The sequence below is a fragment of the Zalophus californianus genome, chromosome 3 (genome assembly GCF_009762305.2).
Source record: "Zalophus californianus isolate mZalCal1 chromosome 3, mZalCal1.pri.v2, whole genome shotgun sequence".
In the NCBI taxonomy this organism is placed as follows: domain Eukaryota; kingdom Metazoa; phylum Chordata; class Mammalia; order Carnivora; family Otariidae; genus Zalophus; species Zalophus californianus.
In genome coordinates, this window is record NC_045597.1 from 123,712,566 (window position 1) to 123,733,975 (window position 21,410).

The window sequence follows — 21,410 nt, forward strand, 5'->3', positions numbered from 1 at the left end:
TGATCTTGGGATCGAGTCCCACGTGGGGCTCTTCGCTTGGCGGGAAGCCTGCTTCTCCCTCTCCCACTCCCCCTGCTCGTGTTCCCTCTCCTGCAGTGTTTCTCTCTGTCAAATAAATAAATAAAATCTTTAAAAAAAACAAAAACAAAAACACTTCGCTCATCACTTGTGATGAGCGCCAAGTGATGTATGGAAGTGCAGAATCCCTATATTGTACACTTGAAACTAATATAACATGCTCTGTTAACTGGAATTAAAAACTTAAAAAAACAAATAAATGCTTAGCATGGTGCTTGGCTCTTAGGTGGCAAAACACATCTTCTTCTTCCTTCTTCTCTTAACCATATTTTTAAGCTCCACTTTCTGAATCAGTAATTGAATGGAAGTTTTTGTTCTGAGTGTTTTTATTATTTTTATTTATTTATTTATTTATTTATTTATTTTGTTCTGAATGTTTTTAAAAGTGCTAATTTTAAGGTACTTCTTATGGAAGTCCAAATAAGACCTTGATCTCAAGATAATCTGTATAGTTAATTGGTTGTTTATATTAAAACAATTAGATGTTTATATGAAATGTTTTGAACAAACAAGTGGGACATTTCTAGATGGTAATTTATAAAGAAGGAACCAGAGAAAAAGGCTATTTCATTATTGGCATGAGGATATTGCTAACAAACTGGTTTTAAATGAAAATCAGTGTTGTACAAATCCATTTATTTACTAAGGATTGTGAGAACATGAGAAGCTCTGCAAACTTCAGTAGATTTTCACTTGAGTGTGGTTTAGAATAATATACTTTATTTTCCTTAGGTGAAGTAAGCCTGTAGCGCCGTACTCCAGTAATGCATGTGTGTTTATGAACAGGGTATTGCCAGCCAACAGAGCAGTCTTCCTGCAGAGGAGAGGGGTCAGTGCTTCCCTGAAGGGCTTCAGAGCTTCACAGTGGGGAGGAGGGGAGTTTCTCCTTCCTGGCCTATTCCCTGTTAAAGACTCATGTAAAGGGAGAATTACTATATCCTAAGTTTCGAGTGGGAGAAGTCAAGGAACACGTTTTGGAAGCTGCTTAAATAGACATTTATGGGGCTTGGCTCCTTGGCAATTTGGGTAAACCAGGAAGAAAGTGTCCTCTTCCAATCAGCTGTGTCTCAGTCTTGGGACGTGTGGCTTTGTTAATGGCTTGTGCAGGAACAGGTCCCAGGAAGACAAGGGCGCATGCTGCTCTCTGCCCAGGCAGCACCTGTTCTTTGAGAATGAACCTGATTCCCTAAGGGCACTCAAGTCCCGTGCACTTGAGCTTGTTACACTTTTTTCCCTACCATTAAGTAACAGTTTTGTTTATCCCTTCCTTTCTGAAATGTTTTCTTTAGGCAAGAGGGACTCCTTAAGCTGTCCAGCTCCACATACCGAAAGTCAAGCCAGAATCAGAGAGCGAGATTTCCCTCTCCCATCGTGGAAAAAGGGAGAGGATGTCATTTTTAGAGGGATAGTGATTGAGTTCTAAGCAGACAGAACTTATAAGGACATTTCACCTTCACAGGACTTTTTTCCTTCGTTTAAGAGCCATCTTCGCTATCTCAAGGAATATAATATCCTTATGAGTTTTAGAAGTAAAAAGTGACCATGAAGGTGTGAACTGTTTGACAGATTAGACACTGTTTTCATTTGGTGGAAGTCTTGCAGTAATTTTTCCTTTTTTTTTTTTAAGATTTTATTTATTTATTTCAGAGAGAGAGAGAGTACACAAGCGGGGGGAGGCAGGGAGACAAGCCGAGGGAGAGGGAGAAGCAGACTCCCCCTGAGCAGGGAGCCCAATGTGGGGCTTGATCCCAGGACCCCGGGACCATGACCTGAGCCGAAGACAGACGCTTAACTGACTGAGCCACCCAGGTGTCCCTAATTTTACCAACAAATACTACTTGAGGGCTGTCACTGTGCCCTTCTGAGGTTGAGGCCCCGCTCTGTGCCTCAGTCTGAGGAGACAAGTGCGTACATAGTACAAATGAGAGAAGGCAGGGGTGCAGCGGGAGAGTAGAGAAGGACGGGCAGGAGGAGGAGGAGGAGGAGGAAGAGAAGCAGGAAGCGGAGGGGTTGGTGGCTGGGGAGGACTTCTGGGAGGGGTGAAGGATGCGTTGCACTTTGCCAGGCGGGGAAGAGGGGGAGGGGCTTTTTGTGAAAGGAGCACTAGCAGCAGAGGCAGGGAGGCGTGGAAATACAAGTCATGTTTGGGGTATTGTTACTAGAACAGATGGTGCTTGGCATTTGGGTGCAGTGGCAGGGAGGAAGGAGCCAGATTGCAAAAGGCCTTGCATGCTAGGCTAAGAAGTATGGACTTGATCCTGTAAAGCAAGTGATAGCTGTCAAAGGTTTGAAAGCAGGGAGATGATGTGATCAGAGCGGTGTTTCGGAGAAAAGCTTAGGTGACGGTGGTTTGGAGGAGAGACTGGCTCGGGGACAGATGGGCGGTAGGGCTCTCTGTTATGAGGCTTTTGAAGTAGGTCAGGTGAGAGATGATGTTTGGGGCCTGCGTTAGTGGGAGGAAGAGAACTAATGTCCGTTCAGTACCTTTTGTTGTGCATTTTGGGTGCATTCGCTCATGTCATTGTTGCAGAGCACTTTTCATAGAACGCTGTTGAGCATTTTGCGGAGAAGTAAAGGGGCTCAAAGTAACCTGGCTCCGCCAAGATTTGCACTCGCGTTGACAGTCCTGTGCCACCATGCTTTTACAACAGAGGGAATGAGAACACAAGAAAGGGTGAGCATGGGAGATGATTTTTGCAGCAGAGTGGAAGCTTCTTCCAGAACAGAGAAGGACTGCTTAGCCGCTGACTCAAGGTGGAGGGCAAGGCTGTTTCCAGGCGGGCAGCAAGGTGTGCACAATGGGTGATACCCATGACCAAGGCCTCACTGAGGAGGGGAGGGGCAGGGTTTGGGGCTCCTCAGGGATACCCATTTGGAAATTCCCTATGGCCGGTTGGAAATTTGGTTCTTGAAGCACTTCCTAGCCTCCCTGTAGGAGCTCCTTGAAGTCCTTTGGGTAGGCTTGGACTAGAACGTCTGTAGGAGGAGATGGGTAATGAGCCTTCCTCCTGGAGCCCCCGGTCCTAAATGGTGCTATAGTGCACTTAATCCAAAGGACCCTTTCCAGACCCTGCCTGTTGGTGTTCCAGTTGGTTTGGAGTGAGGGTTGGCAATCTGCGTTTCTATCAAGAGCCTGGGATCCCGGACTGAGCCAGGCAAGTCGCAACAGGATCCGACTATTCAGAATGTTTGGCTTTGTGTGGCCTAGGCTGTCTTTTCATTTCACTTTTTTCGGGGGGGGGCTTTCAATAGCTTCTTAAACGATATGATGTTGACCTCTGGTAAGAACCAACACCTTGGAAAATTGCTTGTTTTTAGGGACGTTCATACATTCATATTTAATTTTGTCAAAGTTGTTTTTTAGTTATTTGGATTAAATACTCAAAAGTAGCAAACCCCTCCCCCCCATTAGGTTTTTTTTTTTTTTTTTTTTTGCCTTTTAAGTGGACTTTTGGAGCAAGAGATTTCTAGGGAAATTAGATTATGAGTATTTTCCTTGCTTATGAAAAAGCGGTTGGAGGAGGGAACCTGGCAGGTGGAGAGTGAGGAATAATGAACTGGGGCTCTTGGTTTGCCTGCGGATGGCCTAGGTGGTCACAGATCAGAAAGTCACACTGAATGTGGGCCTAATATACAGCATGGTGACTGCATTCATGATGCTATATTATGTGTTTGAAATTGTTAAGAAAGTAGATCTTAGGGCACCTGGGTGGCTCAGTCAGCCTTAAGTATCTGCCTTTGGCTCAGGATCCTGGGATCAAGTCCCACATTAGGCTCCCTGCTCAGCAGGGAGTCTCCTTCTCCCTCTGCCCCTCCTTTCTGCTTGTGCGCGGATGCTCTCTCTCTCAAATAAAGAAATAAAATCTTTAAAAAAAATAAAAAAAATAGATCTTAAATGTTATCAGCACACACATAGAGAAATGTCAATTCTATGAGGGGATGGAGATGTTAACCTTATTGTGGTAATCATTTTGCAATACGTATGTGTGTGTGTACACACACACACACACACACACACACACACACACACACATCACATCATCACAACTGTATACCGTAAACTTGCATATATAAGTCAATGATATTTCAATAAAGCTGGAAAAAAAGTTCACTGAAAAGTACTCAACTCTTTGAAATCTGGGCTTTAAACCGTATCAACCAACTGGTCATTAGACTGTTATTAGTCATGACCCCAGCCTAGAGACAGAGAAAGACACAGTGAGAGAGGGAACACAAGCAGGGGGAGTGGGAGAGGGAGAAGCAGGCTTCCCGCCGAGCAGGGAGCCCGATGTGGGGCTCGATCCCCGGGATTATGACCCGAGCCGAAAGCAGACCCTTAATGACTGAGCCACCCAGGCGCCCCTCTCTTAGCGACTTTCAAGTATGCGATACAGTATTGTTAACTATGGTCATGCTGTACTTTACATCCTGGGACTTACTGTATAACTGGAAGTTTGTATCTTTTGGCCACCTTTATCCATTTTGCCCATCCCTATTTTTGGTGAGTGAAGGCTTTAAAGCCAGACAAACTGGGTTCAGGTCCCAAGTCAGTGTGACCTAAGCGTGACTTGGTCTCAAGGCGACCCTGGCCTGTTACCCAGCTTCCCTGAGCTTGTTTTCTGAGACTTGGGAATGTGAGTACTTTTGAAGGTTGTTTTGAGAATTGAGTGACATAAGGTCAAAACACCTAGGCCTAACTCCCTTAATCTTGGGAGGGAGTGTAAGATCTGGGAATGTGCTTCGTTAAGCATACCTTCCGTGCCTGCTTCTTCCACTCGGCAGTGTATTGAGGGCTGACTATGCAGTGCATTTCTTTTTAACCATTACCTACCATATTCTACCTTTCCTAAAGAGGTGGGCATTCTCGTTTGGTCGGGGCTGATAATAGAGAAAGGGTTTTTTGGTTTTTATTTTCAGCCTGTGTGTCTTTTGTGTTGGTGTCTGGTGATCATTGGGATAATTTCTGCTGCTTTGTCTCTCCTAGTGAGTAAGGTTTGGGTTCATTAACTGCTTGCTGCTGAATGGTTCATTTTTCTCATGTGTGGGAGGGAGGAGTGGCTTCTTCTTGTGTTCCCACCTTTGCTAAATGCCATTCCTACTTCCTCTGTTAGTTATAGGACTTCCCCACCCCTTTTTCTTATCCCTGTCTTGGTGGAGCGCATAGGAGGGGGTCCGTTTGTTCTCTGATTGGTTTGTTCAGTCACTGACTAGGTGTCAGACTCTGTGCTGCATGGTTATTCTTAGATGGTCTGATTTCATACTCTTAAAGGCCTCAGGAGCAGGCATTCTTTGCTCAGCTTGCAGATGAGGGTTCATCTGCGGCCCTGGGTCTCCTAGCAGGTTTACAGGAGGACCCTGGTGCCTGCTCCTGCAATCTGCCTTCTGTCCTGCCCCTCACCCACACATGGCCCTTTCCAGGGGTGGCTCATTCTGTGCAAAATTGGTCAGCTTTTAAATCCTGTATGGGTGCAGGCCCAAAGGTCAGTTTTAGCCAGTGGTATGGGGACTGTGGATAGATGCTGCGGAGTTGGGGGTGGGGAGAGAAACAGACAGTGCTCCCTGGGAGAGCAAGCTGGTGGGATTAAGCAGGGATATTGGGGCTGCTTAAGTCGGCTTGTCCTCTTTATTTTGAATGGCTCCCAAAAGACCCTGCCTGAGTGTGCAAAGTGCACATTTGTGGATGCTGTAGACAAGATTTGCTTGTTCATAACCTCCTTTTTGTTTTCTGCTATTTTAGTCCTGTATTCTAGATTGCTTTTGGCTGACTTTTGGGGGGGACTTACCCACAACAGTTAAGAAGGTGTCCTACCCTTCAGGACTGCATATTTGACCTCCTCAACTGAACTTTCAGCATCAGAACATGTGGCCAACAGCAGAATGGAAAGATCAATGATTCTGGAGTAAAGGAGACTTGGTTTCAAATTTTAGCTGTCCCTTAATGCCTTTGGACAGGTTTCTTAACTTCAGGGCCTTGGTTTCTTCATCTGTAAACTGGGTATCATTGTGTTCAGGGAGAAGTGATGTTTGTGTACTACATCTAGAGTAGGATTTGGCACCTAATAGGTGTTAAGGAGCTTCCTTTTTCATTCTAGCTTGATTCAGTGGTATTCAATATATTTAGTGTGCCAGATATTGTGCTAAACTCTGGCAGGGCAAAAATTAATGCAGTGTTTTCTTTCCTGGAGAAATTTAAAATCTAATGGCTGGGGCTGACTTGTACAAATTCATTCTGAGGGGGATAATTGCAAGGCCTAGGCTGTGGGGGAAGCCAACCATAGGAGCATTTCCTCTGCCCTGAGGGTTGGGAGATCCTTTCTTTCTGGAAGGAGGTTATAGCTAAGCCCTCTCTTGAAGGACTGAGTAAGAATTAACCAAGCAAAGGAAGGTAGGATGGGTTGTAGCTAGGAGCAACAGCATGAGCAATGCATGGAGTATTTAGGGGAACTATACCCAGCCTGGGTTTGGTTGGAAGCAGGAGGTACTGGGAACGGAGCCTGGAGAGCCTGATGGGCCTTGCTCAGAAACTTAGAAGATGTAAAATTTGCTAGGATGGAAAATAAAAATGTAAGGAAAAAGAGTTACATAAATAGTGTTTAATAGCATTGTCAGGCATTTTTATAGCACAAAGTCTGAATTAAATAGATTACAGTGCATCTGTATAAGAGAGTGATCTGCAGGTGTTAAAGGAATGAGGTCAGTTTATTTGTGCTCTTAAGGAAAAACTTCCGAGAATATTAATAAATGAAAAAGATATATATGCATAGGGTATCTTTGGAAGTACATATCTGTATATGTAAGCAGTGATTGCCTTTAGGAGGGATGTGGAGGTCTGGGATGGAGGACAGGCCTACGTTTTACTGAAGACCCTTTTGTTCCATTTGGCTATTTTTCCACATGCATGCATTCTTTAAAGAAGGAAAATACTGTAAAGAAATGACTAATGTTGTACATTATCAGGTGAGGCAGAAACCAAGCAGCCGTGTAAAAATAACTTGGGCTACTGCACTGTAATGCTCTTAGGCAGAATGCTAGATTATTTCATGGTCTGACAATAATACCATTCATGGGGTGTTTTAGAGTTTCCCACTTTCACATACGTTATTTCAGTCAAAATTAATCACTTTCATAGCAATTAAAATGTTTTAAGAACTATAAATGTTAAATGATGCTTTGTAAAGTTTGGAAAAGGAGAGAAAAGACTATTATTTGTTTAATGCAACATCTATGATTTTATTCCCTCCATTCTTTGTCTATGCCTTTGTGAAAAATACAACTAAAACATACATTTACTTAATGGACTTTTCTGTTTATAGGATTTCACGTGTTTTCCCAGTGTTGTGTAATTGTTCTCCTTATCTTTTTGAAAAACTGCTATTTTTTTGGGGAATGCTGTGGTTCCTTTCCCTGTGGCCCCTGTGACTCACTCATGCTTACGTGCTCTCTGTCAGAGGTGTGTTGGTTTTCTGGGTTGATGTTCATCTCTTCTTATATTCTCGGAGCTACGATGGCCCCTCTGTCACCAGACTGCAGGGCACAGGGAAAGGGCTCAGCAAGTAGTTTTGAAGGAATGGATGTTCCTTTTGGGCTTTACAACAGCATTTTAAGGGAGAGATGGCAGATATGTACAGTGTTCAGCCAAAGAAAGAGATTCAGGTTAAGCAGCCTTCCCAAACTCACATAGCAGCAACCTGTAAGTGGCTGAACTCAGCCTTCCCAAACTCACGTAGCAGCAGCCTGTAAGTGGCTGAACTCAGCCTTCCCAAACTCACGTAGCAGCAGCCTGTAAGTGGCTGAACTCAGCCTTCCCAAACTCACGTAGCAGCAGCCTGTAAGTGGCTGAACTCAGCCTTCCCAAACTCACGTAGCAGCAGCCTGTAAGTGGCTGAACTCAGCCTTCCCAAACTCAAGTAGCAGCAGCCTGTAAGCGGCTGAACTCAGCCTTCCCGAACTCAAGTAGCAGCAGCCTGTAAGTGGCTGAACTCAGCCTTCCCGAACTCATGTAGCAGCAGCCTGTAAGTGGCTGAACTCAACCTTCCCAAGCTCACGTAGCAGCAACCTGTGGGTGGCTGAACTCAACCTTCCCAAACTCATGTAGCAGCAACCTTAAGTGGCTGAACTCAACCTTGAATTGACTTCTCCTGACCCAGCCATCTTTCCACTATTCTTGAAATCAGAGTTTTCAGTAGGTTTTGCTGGGAAAGAGATGGCGGGGTTCCATTTAGAATGAGTGAAGGGGATTTTGACCTTCTTGAAAAAAATTGCTCTAGTGTGTTCCCGCAGCGGGTGAACTGAACTCAAACCCCAGCAGCCTCTTTGGCAAGCTGTATGACCTTGGGCAAGTTACTTAACATCTCTGGGCATTAGTTTATAATAAGTTAAGCAGGTATAAAGTGTATGTGGGTGCCTACCTCCGCAGGGCTATCATAGTACACATAAGGCTTTTAAGATGGTGCCTGACACATGGTAGGGGCTTATTCAATGCTAGTATAACTTTTTTCCCTCATGGTTTGATGAAAAAGAATAATGCCAGTGTTGGGAAGGGTGATGGGAAAATGAATACTCTCATACAGTGTTGGGGGAATAAATGGGGACAACACTTCTGGAGGGCAGTCTTTCGGTGTGCTAATTTAAAACATGCTAGCTCGGGGCGCCTGGGTGGCTCAGTTGTCTGCGTTCGGCTCAGGTCATGATCCCGGGGTCCTGGGATCGAGTCCCACATCGGGCTCCCTGCTCAGCGGGAGGCCTGCTTCTCCCTCTCCCACTCCCCCTGCTTGTGTTCCCTCTCTCGCTGTCTCTCTGTCAAATAAATAAATAAAATCTTAAAAAAAAAAATGCCAGCTCTTTGACCTAGAAATTTTAGCTCTAGAAATTTATGCTAAGAAAATAATTGTATAAATATGAAGTTATATTACATGGATATTAACTGCAATATTGGTTAATAGCAAAAAAGTGGGGAAACCAAATATTTACCTCAAAAGGAGCTTGGTGATAAACTTGGTCACCCATACAATAGAATTAATAAGCAACTTTGTACAGAGTAAGAGGGAAGTGAATAGGGTGATGTAGAAAGATGTTTTCTATCTACTGTTAAGTTGAAAAACAGGCTATTGAGTAGTATGCATGCCGTAACTGCATTAATGCTTTTTTCTTCAAAGTATGCATTATGTAACTGACACATTTGAGGGTCTGCTATGCGCAGGTTGTAACCCCCTTTAAATGGGCTGTGTATGTAGAAAAAAGTCTGGAAGATCTTTGGGTGGTGGGATTGAACAGTTTTCCCTATTTAAAAAATTACCTCTATACTATTTTTTCCTAATACAGGAACCATTTACATGCTTCATCCTGGTATTCTGCATGTTTTATTTTTATTTTTTTAATTATTTTTTTTAAGATTTTATTTATTTATTTGACAGAGGGAGACAGTGAGAGCAGGAACACAAGCAGTGGGAGTGGGAGAGGGGGAAGCAGGCTTCCCGCCGAGCAGGGAGCCCGATGTGGGACTCGATCCCAGGACCCTGAGATCATGACCTGAGCCGAAGGCAGACGCTTAACGACTGAGCCACCCAGGTGCCCTAATTATGTTTTTTGAGAGAGAGAGAGAGCATGTGTGTGCAAGCAGGGGGAGGGGAGGGGGAGAGGGAGAGAGAGAGAGAATCTTTTTTTTTTTTTTTTAAGATTTTATTTATTTGACAGAGGGAGATAGCGAGAGCAGGAACACAAGCAGGGGGAATGGGAGAGGGAGAAGCAGGCTTCCCGCGGAGCAGGGAGCCCGATGTGGGACTCGATCCCAGGAACCTGGGATCATGACCTGAGCCGAAATTAAGAGTTGGATGCTTAACTGACTGAGCGACCTGGGTGCTCCAAATTAAATTTTCTTCTTAAATTTTTAAAAAATTGTTACTAAAATTCTCCTTTGGTTTGTCTAGAGAGAAGAGAGAGCAAGAAGACATTGTCTTTTGTCCTGACTTGCATTTACTCCATAACAAATAGCATTTGGTGTCTCCTGTGTGAATGAATGTACTAAGGTTTGACAGTGATGTTCCAAACATCTACAGCATTTGACATTATCACTCTAAATCACTTAAAGAGTGCTGAAGAAATCAAATCATTTTAATTAGAAAAACTTTTCGAGTGGTTTGGGCAAAGTAACTCTAGTGTACTTGACATATCTAGTTTAAACTTTCAAGAGGGTTTCTATCTTAGGACAATGGAGATTAAACTATCAGTGGGTCCTAACCTTTTTTACTTCATGGTTTATAGATCACAGAATAGATTCATTGTTTTGTAATTAAGTGTAGAAGCAGGATCTCTGTGGGGAGGGGAGAGTGAGTGGAAGGGGAGAAGTGGTAGGGAGGAACAGGGCAATACATTTTAGAATACAAACTACATTAGTTCTCACTGAGAATGAAAAAAAAATCAGTCTTGATGCTCATATCTCCATTTGAGATCTTCATATTGAAAAATGTTTTTAATATTTTAGATTTGCAATCATCTAAAAAAAGTTGTAATCAAGTTGACTTATTTGTGGGCTTTGTAATGTTATTTTGCTAAATCCTATCTGGTCAACTTTATTGTATTGGGACTTGATATACTTTAGATTTTAAAATTGAATTCTTGGCATTATATATGAATTACATCATAAAAGAGCTATTATTCTGAGGAGAAAATGGGCCATATATCTTCTTTTTTTTTAAAGGAGTGATACTAAAGGTGTGTTTAAGTCTGCTTTCAAGTTTGTTGGAACAGATGACACCAGTCTTAGAAAGATGACAGGCTTGGAGCTGGACAGAGCAGAGTGTGAACTGGAGTTCTGCCATTTCCACACTGAGTGACCATTTCCAAGACCAATCCTTGCCTTCCTGGTTGTGAAGACACAGAGAGTGCATGAAACGTCTGATCCTTGTCCAGTTAAATGTTCAGCACATAGGTTCCTCCTGCGCTCTTACGGTTGAGATGAAGATTCTCTCTCTCTGTTTACACCTGTGTGTGATATGGTCCTAGCTGGAGCTGGCTAGCTAGCTGGTGGGCACGGTGTTGTGCACTGAAATGTTTTGACAAGCTGGAATTCAGTCATTATTGCCATTGAACTTTTCAGTGTAATGGATGGTTACCAGTGTTTGTCTTTATTTTAAAAAGCAAGATTTGGGACTGCCTGGGTGCCTCAATCCATTAAGCCTCTGCCTTCTGCTCAGGTCATATCTCAGGATCCTGGGATCAAGCCCCATGTTGGGCTCCCTGCTCATTAGGGAGCCTGCATCTTCCTCTCCCTCTGCACCCCCCTCCCTTGTGCACGCTCTCTCTCTTTTTCTCTCTCAAATAAATAAAATCTTTATTTTTTTTTTTTTAAGATTTTATTTATTTATTTGAGAGACAGAGAGAACGAGAGATAGAAAGCACGAGAGGGAAGAGGGTCAGAGGGAGAAGCAGACTCCCTGCCAAGCAGGAAGCCCGATGTGGGACTTGATCCCAGGACTCCAGGATCATGACCTGAGCCAAAGGCAGTTGCTTAACCAACTGAGCCACCCAGGCGCCCCATCAAATAAATAAAATCTTTAAAAAAAAAAAGATTTGTAGGGATGGAGTGCAAATTCCAATGTAAAAATGATGTTTGAAAACCCATGTTTGATAATGATAATCCTGTTATCAGCCACCTGAATGTTATCAAATCTGCTACAGGCTAACCAGATCCTATTGGGTAGTCCTCCCACCCACCCCCCCAAGCACTTGGCCAGAAGGCAGATAGCCAGAAGGTCCCAAAATGGCTGGAATTGCTTAGGATCTTCCTTCGGTTCTTATAGGATGGGATAATGAGAAAACTTCCAGGTGGATAGGTCGTCTTATTAACACCTGTCTGCATTCACACTGCCTCCCCCTTCTTCTCTTCACTTAAATCTTCCCTGTCCTTTAAGGCTTTGCTAAGGCCTCACTCAGGATGTTTCCCAGACAGTGCTCACTTCCACTCTGTACTTCTGTCCGTGGTAAACATATTAGCATAGGCACCACTGTCCTTGTCTTTGATTATGGCTGACCAGGGGGCACCCACCAGCTGTGCCTTTTGCTTGCTTTTCTTTACATCTCCTACCTAGATGCAGTGTGGACCTTCAGGACACACTCCTGATTTTGTTTCTTCCTCTTTGTCTGGTCCAACACCTAGTGTCTTAGAAGAATCCTCTATAAAGTTTCCTACACAGCAAACAGCCTTCTCTGCTTTACTGTTAACTTAAGAAAAAAAGGGGGGGGCACCTGGATGGCTCAGTCGTTTGGTGTCTGCCTTGGTCTTGGGTTGTGATCCCTGGGGTCCTGGGATCGAGCCCCGCATCGGTCTCCCTGCTCCGCGGGAAGCCTGCTTCTCCCTCTCCCACTCCCCCTGCTTGTGTTCCCTCTCTTGCTGTGTCTCTCTGTCACATAAATAAATAAAATCTTAAAAAAAAAAAAGGAACTTAAAAAATAATCTTTTGGTGTGTTTTCCTTTCTTCAGTGTTTTCTTTTTATAGGCACACATGCACATTGATATGTATGTTAAATGACGTGTACTTTTTATTATCTAGTTTGCTGTTTTACATACACATGGTGTATATTATATTAATATGTATTTTACAAGTGATTTGTAATGATTGTGTATTAGGCATATGCCAGCCTATAGGTATAACAATTTTTAAACTACTTATTATTGAATTTTAAATAACACTGCAGTGAACATTCTCCTTCCACAGCTTTTTAATTTTAATTTTAATTAATTATTTTTTGGGTGGGGAGGGGCAGTGGGAAAAGGGGAGGGAAGGGTAGAAGGAGGGAGGGAAGAGGGGGAGAGACAGAGAGAGAGAGAGAGAGAGAGAGAGAGAGAATGAATCTTAAGCAGGCCCCCTGCCTAGTAGGAGCCCTATGTGGGGTTCAATCTCGCAACCCTGAGATCATGACCTGAGCTGAAATCAAGAGTCAGACGCCTAACTGACTGAGCCACTCAAGCGCTCTTTTTTTTTTTTTTTTTTTAAATTAATTTTCTATGAAGTAGACTCCATGCCCAGTGTGGGGCTTGAACTCACAACTGTGAGATCAAGAGTCACATGCTCCACCAACTGAGCCAGCCAGGCACTCCTCTCCTTTCTTAGTTTTATTGAAAGACTTCCAACAACTTAATTGTATTAAAATCAACTTAATACAGTAGTTTAAAAAAATGAATTTGTAGAATCTGTTATTTTATTAGTGTCCAAGTATTCTCCATGGTTTGGGACTGTCCTAGTTGTTTGGGGTCCTCTCAGAAATAAATATTAAAGTACTAAGGATCAAATAAACATGTATACTAATAGAGAGGGATGTCAGGTATTTAAATAGATTATTTATATAAAATAGATACTAAACTTATGGAAACAACCTAAGTGTCCATTAGTGGATGAATGCATACAGAAAAAAAATTCACACACACTGGAATGATATTCAGCCCTAAAAAAGTAGGAAATTGTGTCCTCTTGACAATGTGTAGGAAACTGGAGGGCATTATGCTAAGTGAAATAAGTCAGAGGAAGACAGACAATGCATGGTATCATTTATATGTGAAATCATTTCTAAAGAAAAAAAGTCAAACTCAAAGTAGAAAAGTAGTGGATGGGGGGGTGGGGGAAATAGAGTTTGGCAAAATAGGACAAATTTTTAGTTATAAGATGAGTAAAGTTTGGGGCGCCTGGGTGGCTCAGTTGGTTAAGTGACTGCTTTCGGCTCAGGTCATGATCCTGGAGTCCCGGGATCGAGTCCCACATCGGGCTCCCTGCTCAGCAGGGAGTCTGCTTCTCCTTCTGACCCTCCCCCTCTCATGTGCTCTCTTTCTCTCTCATTCTGTCTGTCACAAATAAATAAATAAATAAAATCTTTAAAAAAAAAAAAGATGAGTAAAGTTTGAGGATCTAGTGTATAACATGGTGACTATAGTTGATAATACTGTTTTATATGTAATTGAAATAAATTTGCTGAGAAAGTAAAACCTAAAGTTTTCACCAAAAAAAAAAAAAGTTAATATGTGGAATGATGGATATGTTAACTCGGGGGTAATCCTTTAATAATGTATGTATATCAAAACATCGCGGGCGCCTGGGTGGCTCAGTTGGTTAAGCGACTGCCTTCGCATGATCCTGGAGTCCTGGGATTGAGTCCCACATTGGGCTCCCTGCTCAGCGGGGAGTCTGCTTCTCCCTCTGACCCTCTTCCCTCTCGTGCTCTCTATCTCTCATTCTCTCTCTCTCAAATAAATAAAATCTTAAAAAAAACACAAAAAAACAAAAAAACATCGCATTGTGTACAATAAATATCTTACAGCTTTATTTGTCAAAAATCAGTACAGGTGGAAAAGAAAAATAATTTTATGCAAGAACTATATACAAATTAAAAGCAAAAAACTGGAGAGGCATGTGTGTGTGGGTGTGTGTCCCAGGTGAATGCAGACTTTGACAAAAGAATCTACCTATATTGCAGTTGTATGACAAAACCTCACTGAAAGGAATGCGGGACAAAAAGCATGAACCTGACAACTTTGGAAAATGGTGTTTTGAGTAGACACTGTATTGTAGTTGGTAAGGTTGTTTCTCATGGAGTATAGGTTAGCAATTCTGAAGCTGCTTTACATGTATTCAGGGGTCGAACAAATGAATACATGGATGGTGGATGCTGGGAGCCAGCTTTCTTACTGTTGGAGAGGGGAGTTCTACATCAGCCAGGGCATAAGGCTACAGTGAACCATGTGGTACTGGATTAGAGTTGGAGACATCTGTATGAATTAGGTTTAGCTTCATATAGACACAGAAATCGTTAGAGATGTGTATGCATATGTGGTTTATTAGACATACATGTATTTCCTTTATCTGACCACTGAGAGGGCTTGGAAGCAGTGACACCCTAGTTGCAGCAACATACCCAAATTTTGGCTTCTAAATACCATTCTTTAATAAAAATAACCAGGGCTCCTTGAAAAATAGATAATTATAGGTCTAGAGCATCTTGTATTAGAAAATTAGGAAGTACTCAGAAACATTTAAAAGGACTTAGGAACAAACTCAGAGAGCCCCAAATAGCCAAAGCTGGAATAATTTGAGCAACAATATAGTGTGGTACTGCATTACAACCCCAAGTATAAAATAAATATAAATGAGTTTATACAAGGGAAGGGGAAGAGACATCCTCCTCATAGAAAAGTTCCAAATTTATGTTAATTCCACTTACCCCTTCAGGAACTGGGGCTTAATATATTTCATTCCCTTGAGTGTGGGCTGACTTTAGTGACTCACTTCTAAAGGATACAGTGTGGAAAGGGTGAAAGGTAAACTTACAGTGAAGAAGACCGACAAACACTAGCTTAACCGAATAATCAAGGTTGACATCACCAGCAGTCATGCTGTTAGCATGTGCCCTTATTATAATGTGACCAGAAGGGCACTTTACCTCTCTGGTTTCCCCTACCAACTGCAGTCTAATTGTGAAAAAAACAGGAAATCTCAACTGAGAGATTTAATACACAGTACTTGATCAGTATTCCTCAAAACTGTCAAAGTCATGAAAAACAAGGAAAACTGAGAAACTGACAGAACAGAGAAAACTAAGTAGATGTGATAAGTAATTACAAAGTGGGATCCTGGAGTGGAAAAAGGACGTTTGTGGAAAAACTAGAAAAACCCAGATGAGATCTGGAATTTGACTAATTTTTTCAAAAGACACTAAAATTTTCCGCCTCAACATTTAATTATGAAAACATTCAAATGTAAAGAAAAGTTGAAAGAAATGTACAGTGAGCAGCCACATACCCACCACCTAGATTCAACAATTAAGATTTTGTGGTCTGCTTTATTACTTGCCTACCCATCAATCCATCTTATTTTTATTTTATTTCTTTAAGATTTTATTTATTTATTTCAGAGAGAGAGAGAATGAGAGATAGAAAGCACAAGAGGGAAGAGGGTCAGAGGGAGAAGCAGACTCCCTGCTGAGCAGGAAGCCCGATGTGGGACTCCATCCCGGGACTCCAGGATCATGACCTGAGCCGAAGGCAGTCGCTTAACCAACTGAGCCAATCAGGCGCCCAATCCATCTTATTTTTAAAAGCATTTCAAAGTAAGTTGCAAACATTAGTACACTAATGTGTACTGCCCCCCTGCCAAAAAAAACCCCAAACCTGTTTAGAATGTAATTTCTGCTAAGGCTGTTGTCCAGTGCCTACTAGGCACACACAGTTGACATTATGTCTGTGGTTGTGCCCTGTTGAGAACAGAGGGGGATGACCGGTTAGAGAGGATGTAGGGTATGTAGCGCTTTCCAGCGGTGATCACAGTAGCATGTGATTAGGAGGCCATGCTGGACTGAAATGGATCTGTGCTTGCGGGCCCTGGGGCGTTGTCGGGTCTGCGAGCCTCCAGGAAATAGCAGCTGTTTTCCTGCCATGTGGTTCCAGTACCTCACACGGTATTCACCGATGTGGGCAGCTCTCAGGACAGCGGGAAGGGCTGGTGGGTCACACACTAGGACGGTGTGAAACGCTCAGGTATATGGATAGTGCCTGGGCATTTATTTGGGGAGAGTCCAAGTCCTCCCTGCCTATGCCATTCTTCCCTCCTCTCTGGTCCCCTGGGAAAATAAATAGAGCGAGAAGAGGGAGGCTTTAGCTCTGAACAGGGGTAGGAGGACTGATCAGCTCATCAATCAGGAGAGTGTGTAATTATGTAGAAAGGACAGAAATCACTCCCTGAAGGCCACAGACTTGGGGATTTGCCCAGAAGAGGACCTTACAGCTGCTAACAGTAGCCCTATTCAGCTTGGGTGCATAATGATTTTTAAACTAATCAGGAACCTAAGCCGGAGGCAGAGGGGACAAACACAAATATCTTGTTGACAGAGCAAACATCTAGATTTTGTTGGATAGGAAGTTGCTGAGGCAGGTCAGGGTGATGTAATGGTGTGTGCCAAGCTTTCATCCTTAAACAGATGGGCCCCTGAGGTACCATCTGCAGCTCTCTGGGGCCCTTCGAAATCACTTCCTATAAATTAAATCATTATAAGTTAGGATTGAGAAATTAGTGTGGAAGACATACCTGAAGTAAAAGTAGACAAAGGAAGGAAATTTCCACTGGAGTTACCCACTTCCTCTTCCTCCCTTGCCTTATAAATAGACCTGAGACTTATTATTTTGGTCGACTTTCTTGTTTAGTACTTGAATATCATTGCCTCCCCCAATAACCATCCAAAGTAAACTTCCCTTTCTCCTCTTAAGTGCAGACAACTGCACTTATCCCCACCTAAGCCAGTGTCAGCTGGATATTTTTCATCAACTGTCTTGCTATTTTGGGTTTTCTGTTTTGGTTGAGGAGGAAGTAGTGTTTTTGTTTCTGGTTTTTTCTTTCATCAAAGGAATATTTGTTCTGGGAAAGCAGGGGGAGGGGATGTTTCTCAGTCTAGATCAGAGGAAGAAAATCTACGGCACCATAGTTAAGTGGCTGATTATGAATCTTAATTGGTGATGTTTTTAAGTAAACATTTTAATCAAATATTTAATGAAATACTTTAGAACAGACGGCAGAGTCCCCTGTACCCATCCTTTGATTTATTCAAAGTTGTCGACACCCCTGGGTGCCAGGCACCGAGGATTCACAGTGGATCATGTGGCCTCTGCTCTTGGGGAGAGGCCCAGTCAGAGGAAATGGCACAGTGAAGTTTGCAGAGGTGTGAGGTGTGAGTAGAACATTGAAGGAGTCAGAGGAGGAGTGAGGGGAGACTGCCTGGAGGAGGTGATTCTTGAGCCACAGCTCGGGAGTAGCCAGGTAAGGTGTGGGTTGAGTGGAGAGGACAGAGCTGAGGCTTGGAAGGTAAACCGTGTGTGGGAACAAAGTGGAGGGAACATGGAGTGCAGTGGGATATTCAGGAGAGACCCATATGAAGGTCACTTTGGAAAAGGACTGAAGAGAAAAGCCAGGGAAGGTGCATACGGATGCTGGTATGTGAGGTCAGGGGCAGGAAGTTGGGGTGTTAGCCTGTCAAGCCTGCCGGCTTCCATTTTCTGGGTGAAGTGGGAGGAAAGGGCATTTGTTAGAGCAGGGTTGAGGAAAATGGTAAGTTTGAGATAGTTGTTGAGGGGGCTGGGAGGGGACATTTTTTTTTAATTAAAATATTGTTTTTGAAGATTTCATTTATTTGTGTGTGAGAGAGAGAGAGAGAGAACATGAGCGGGGGGGGGGGGGTGGGGGGGGGGGAAGCAGACTCTGCACCGATCAGGGAGCCCGATGTGGGGCTTGATCCCGGGACCTTGAGATCACAACCTGAGCTGAAGGCAGACACTCAACTGACTGAGCCACCCAGGTGCTCCTGGGAGGGGGCTTTTAAAAAAAGACATTGAGTGTCTTTCTGAGTCCAAGACATTCAAGTGCAGTCACATCTTTCCGTGTGTAGAGTGACTTCTCTTTGGGGATTTCGGGCCCAGTGTTTAGGTATGAGGAAAGTGAGTTGTGGTATTGATTTGTGTGGGTGTGGCGAAAGGAGAGCATTGCAGAGAATGGAGGGTGGTGGCAATGGGGGTGAGTTGGATGATCAATGTTGGGGTCCATGCTGTTAAGGAATGAAGGGGATACACACTCCATGGCATTGAAGAGCAAGTACCCTGGGAGTGAGGGGGTGTGAGAACTGGAAGGATGGGAGGTTTGGTTTTCATGCCAGAGCATTGAATTGTGCCCTCTGACTCTACAGTGTGGTCCTGGGAATGGCTGACTAGAGTCTGGAGCCAAGGATTAGAAGCCCAAGTGCAGTAACAGTGATGGTAACTCAGGTCAGTGACTAAGTGCTGTGTGTTAGGAACCGCTGTATGTGCTTTGAACTGTTAATTCGACAGCATCTCTGTGAATAGCCACATTATTATCCCCATTCATAGGAAACTGAGGCCCCCTAGTAATTGGTCAAGGTCAGTTAATAGATGATGGGATTCTAATCCAGGGTGTCCATCCCGCACCCCCAAGCCCCTAAACTCATTCCTTTAGGAGCTGACCTTTGGCCGAAGAGAAAAATTGTAAATTAAGTCCCTCCTTCCTTTTTCTAGTGTATGAGGAGAAGTTACCAAAAACAGGTGACAGCTGAGAATTGGGGTGGAGGGTGGTATGACTGTGGGTAGGGAGTGGGGGACAAACTCAAAGGAGGGTGAAAATTTTTTACATGAGTTTGTAAGAGAAATGGGTTCAGCCTGTGTCTCCTGGTGGAGAGAGGCTCCATCAAAGGCAGGGAGAGGGACGAAGGGTTAGTGTTTAATGCACACAGAATTTCAGTTGGGGAAGCTAAGAACGTTCTAGAGATGAATATGGTGATGGTTGTACAACATTGTGACTGCACTTAATACCACTGAAGTGTACACTTAAAAATGGCTGAAGTGGTAAATTTTATGTTGTAGTATGTTTTACCACAATAAAAAATAAAAAGTTGGTGAAGGGAGAAATAATAATTGCGACCATTTATGATTTTCCCAGTACAAAATGGGCACTTATTACACACTTGAACGTATGCTGGGGATTTTGCCAGGTGCTTTATGTGTATTTTTATTTAATCCTCACTTTCAGACATGAGGTCAGTTCTGTTGTGCAGAGGAGGAATCTGAAATTTGAAGAGATTAGGCAACTCGCCCAAGGTCATATATGCAGAAAATGGCAGAGGCCAGGCACTACCAGATCCCCCTGACTCCAAAGCCCTTGCCATTAACCCCTAGGGGATTGAACAATGGAAAGAAAGTTCCAGACGGCCGTAGTGATAGTGGAGCAAGCAGGGGCAGGGTTGTTGGTGGAAGGAGGACTGAGTAGGGAAAATGCTGGGCTACACAGTGAGGTTGGGCAAAGACTGGGGAGCAGCAGGACCGTGGCCATGAGAAGTTGGGCTCCGGGACTGCCCTCCTGTGTCTGGATTGGGCCTGAGCTCTGACAGAGCCAGTGGGAAGGCCAGCCGACACTGACCCTGGACCTTGTCTCTGAAGAGGTCTGGGACTATCGGGAGCCCTAAGTGCAGAGTGTGGGGGGAGGTGTCTGACATCTATAGTTTTGTTGGTAGAAGTTTCTTCTTAGACCTGCGGTAGCAGAGGCCAGAGATGTGGAGAGTGCAGAGATGGGGCTCAGCCTGGACCCCCTTTCTCATCTTCCTCCTGAACTTCTTTCCTACTGCCTGTTGAATCCAAAGTCAGCAGCCTGATGTTGAATTTAGGTGCATGAATACGGGAGGAGATGAGCTGGTGGCGGTGAGGAGGATTGGCTATATTTCTAATGCTGACAGAGCAAATAGCAACGGTGAGGTCAAATCATGGCCAACTCTCTGCCTTGGTAGCCCGTGAGCAAACTCCAAACGTTTTGCTGCAGGTTTTCTTTCTTTTTATTTTATTTTATTTTTTTAAATAAAGATTTTATTTATTTATTTGACAGAGAGAGACACAGCGAGAGAGGGAACACAAGCAGGGGGAGTGGGAGAGGGAGAAGCAGGCTTCCCGCGGAGCAGGGAGCCCGGACACGGGGCTCAATCCCAGGACCCTGGGATCATGACCTGAGGTGAAGGCAGACTCTTAACCGACTGAGCCACCCAGGCACCCCTTCTTTCTTTTTAACACAATAGTATGAAATGCATATATCAGGAAACAGATTTACCTGGCTCTTCAGGAAGTTTTTGAGGTTGTAACCTGACAATCGGAAGGCGTATCCTGTCTTCAATGGTGACCGATGGCAGTTGTGACCTGGAGGGGGAGGGCTATCTCAGATACTTGGATTTAGCGAGGTGGTTGTGAGGAGATCTAAGCTGCTTATAAGGGAAGTGCTCTGTTGAGAGTTCCTGTTTTTATTTTACTTCACGTGCTTACATTGGATTCAGCAGAACTCTTCTGCTGGTGGTTTTAGATTCTGTGCTGAGAGGCAGGCTCCTTGAGCATTGCTTTCTGTGTAACAGTGGTGACTTTGGAGAGCATGGCCTGTGATTATATAATCATTTTGAATAAATAAAGAGATGTTCTCATGACAGGTCCTGCAAGGGCAGCCTGGAAGCCGGCATCATAAGGGATTAAGTTGCACTGCAGTAGGGTTTTGCCGCCGTCAGAGGTGCGGCAGCCCAGCAGCTGTAACCTCCAGGTGTAAACAGACTTTCATCAGCATCATTGCAGAGTCCTGGGAGGATCTGAGCTCAGCTGGATGCTCTCCATCCAAAGTCGTTTGTAGAACCTTGTCCTGGCTGTGATATGTTTTACCCCCAATAGCTGGCTGGATCTATAGAGCTTTACAAGGGAGCTTTTCAAGGGAAGGTGACTTGTATACTTGCTGGTGCCAAATTCTGATGAATCATTTAACTGTCCCCTT

The 21,410-nt window shown here is 43.7% G+C and overlaps 1 protein-coding gene across 10 annotated transcripts in view; it reads left to right on the plus strand.

The window, feature by feature from the left end:
* TANC1 (tetratricopeptide repeat, ankyrin repeat and coiled-coil containing 1) overlaps nucleotides 1–21,410 on the plus strand; it is a 229,698-nt gene that overhangs the window by 13,316 nt on the left and 194,972 nt on the right. For 9 of the 10 annotated variants that reach the window (XM_027591492.2, XM_027591493.2, XM_027591495.2 and 6 more), the window contains exon 2: nucleotides 18,790–18,868. The gene's annotated coding sequence lies outside the window, so the exon portion shown is untranslated. Of the gene's footprint in view, nucleotides 1–16,152; nucleotides 16,171–18,789; nucleotides 18,869–21,410 lie in introns of those variants that run through there. The other variant, XM_027591491.2, reaches the window with a different exon arrangement.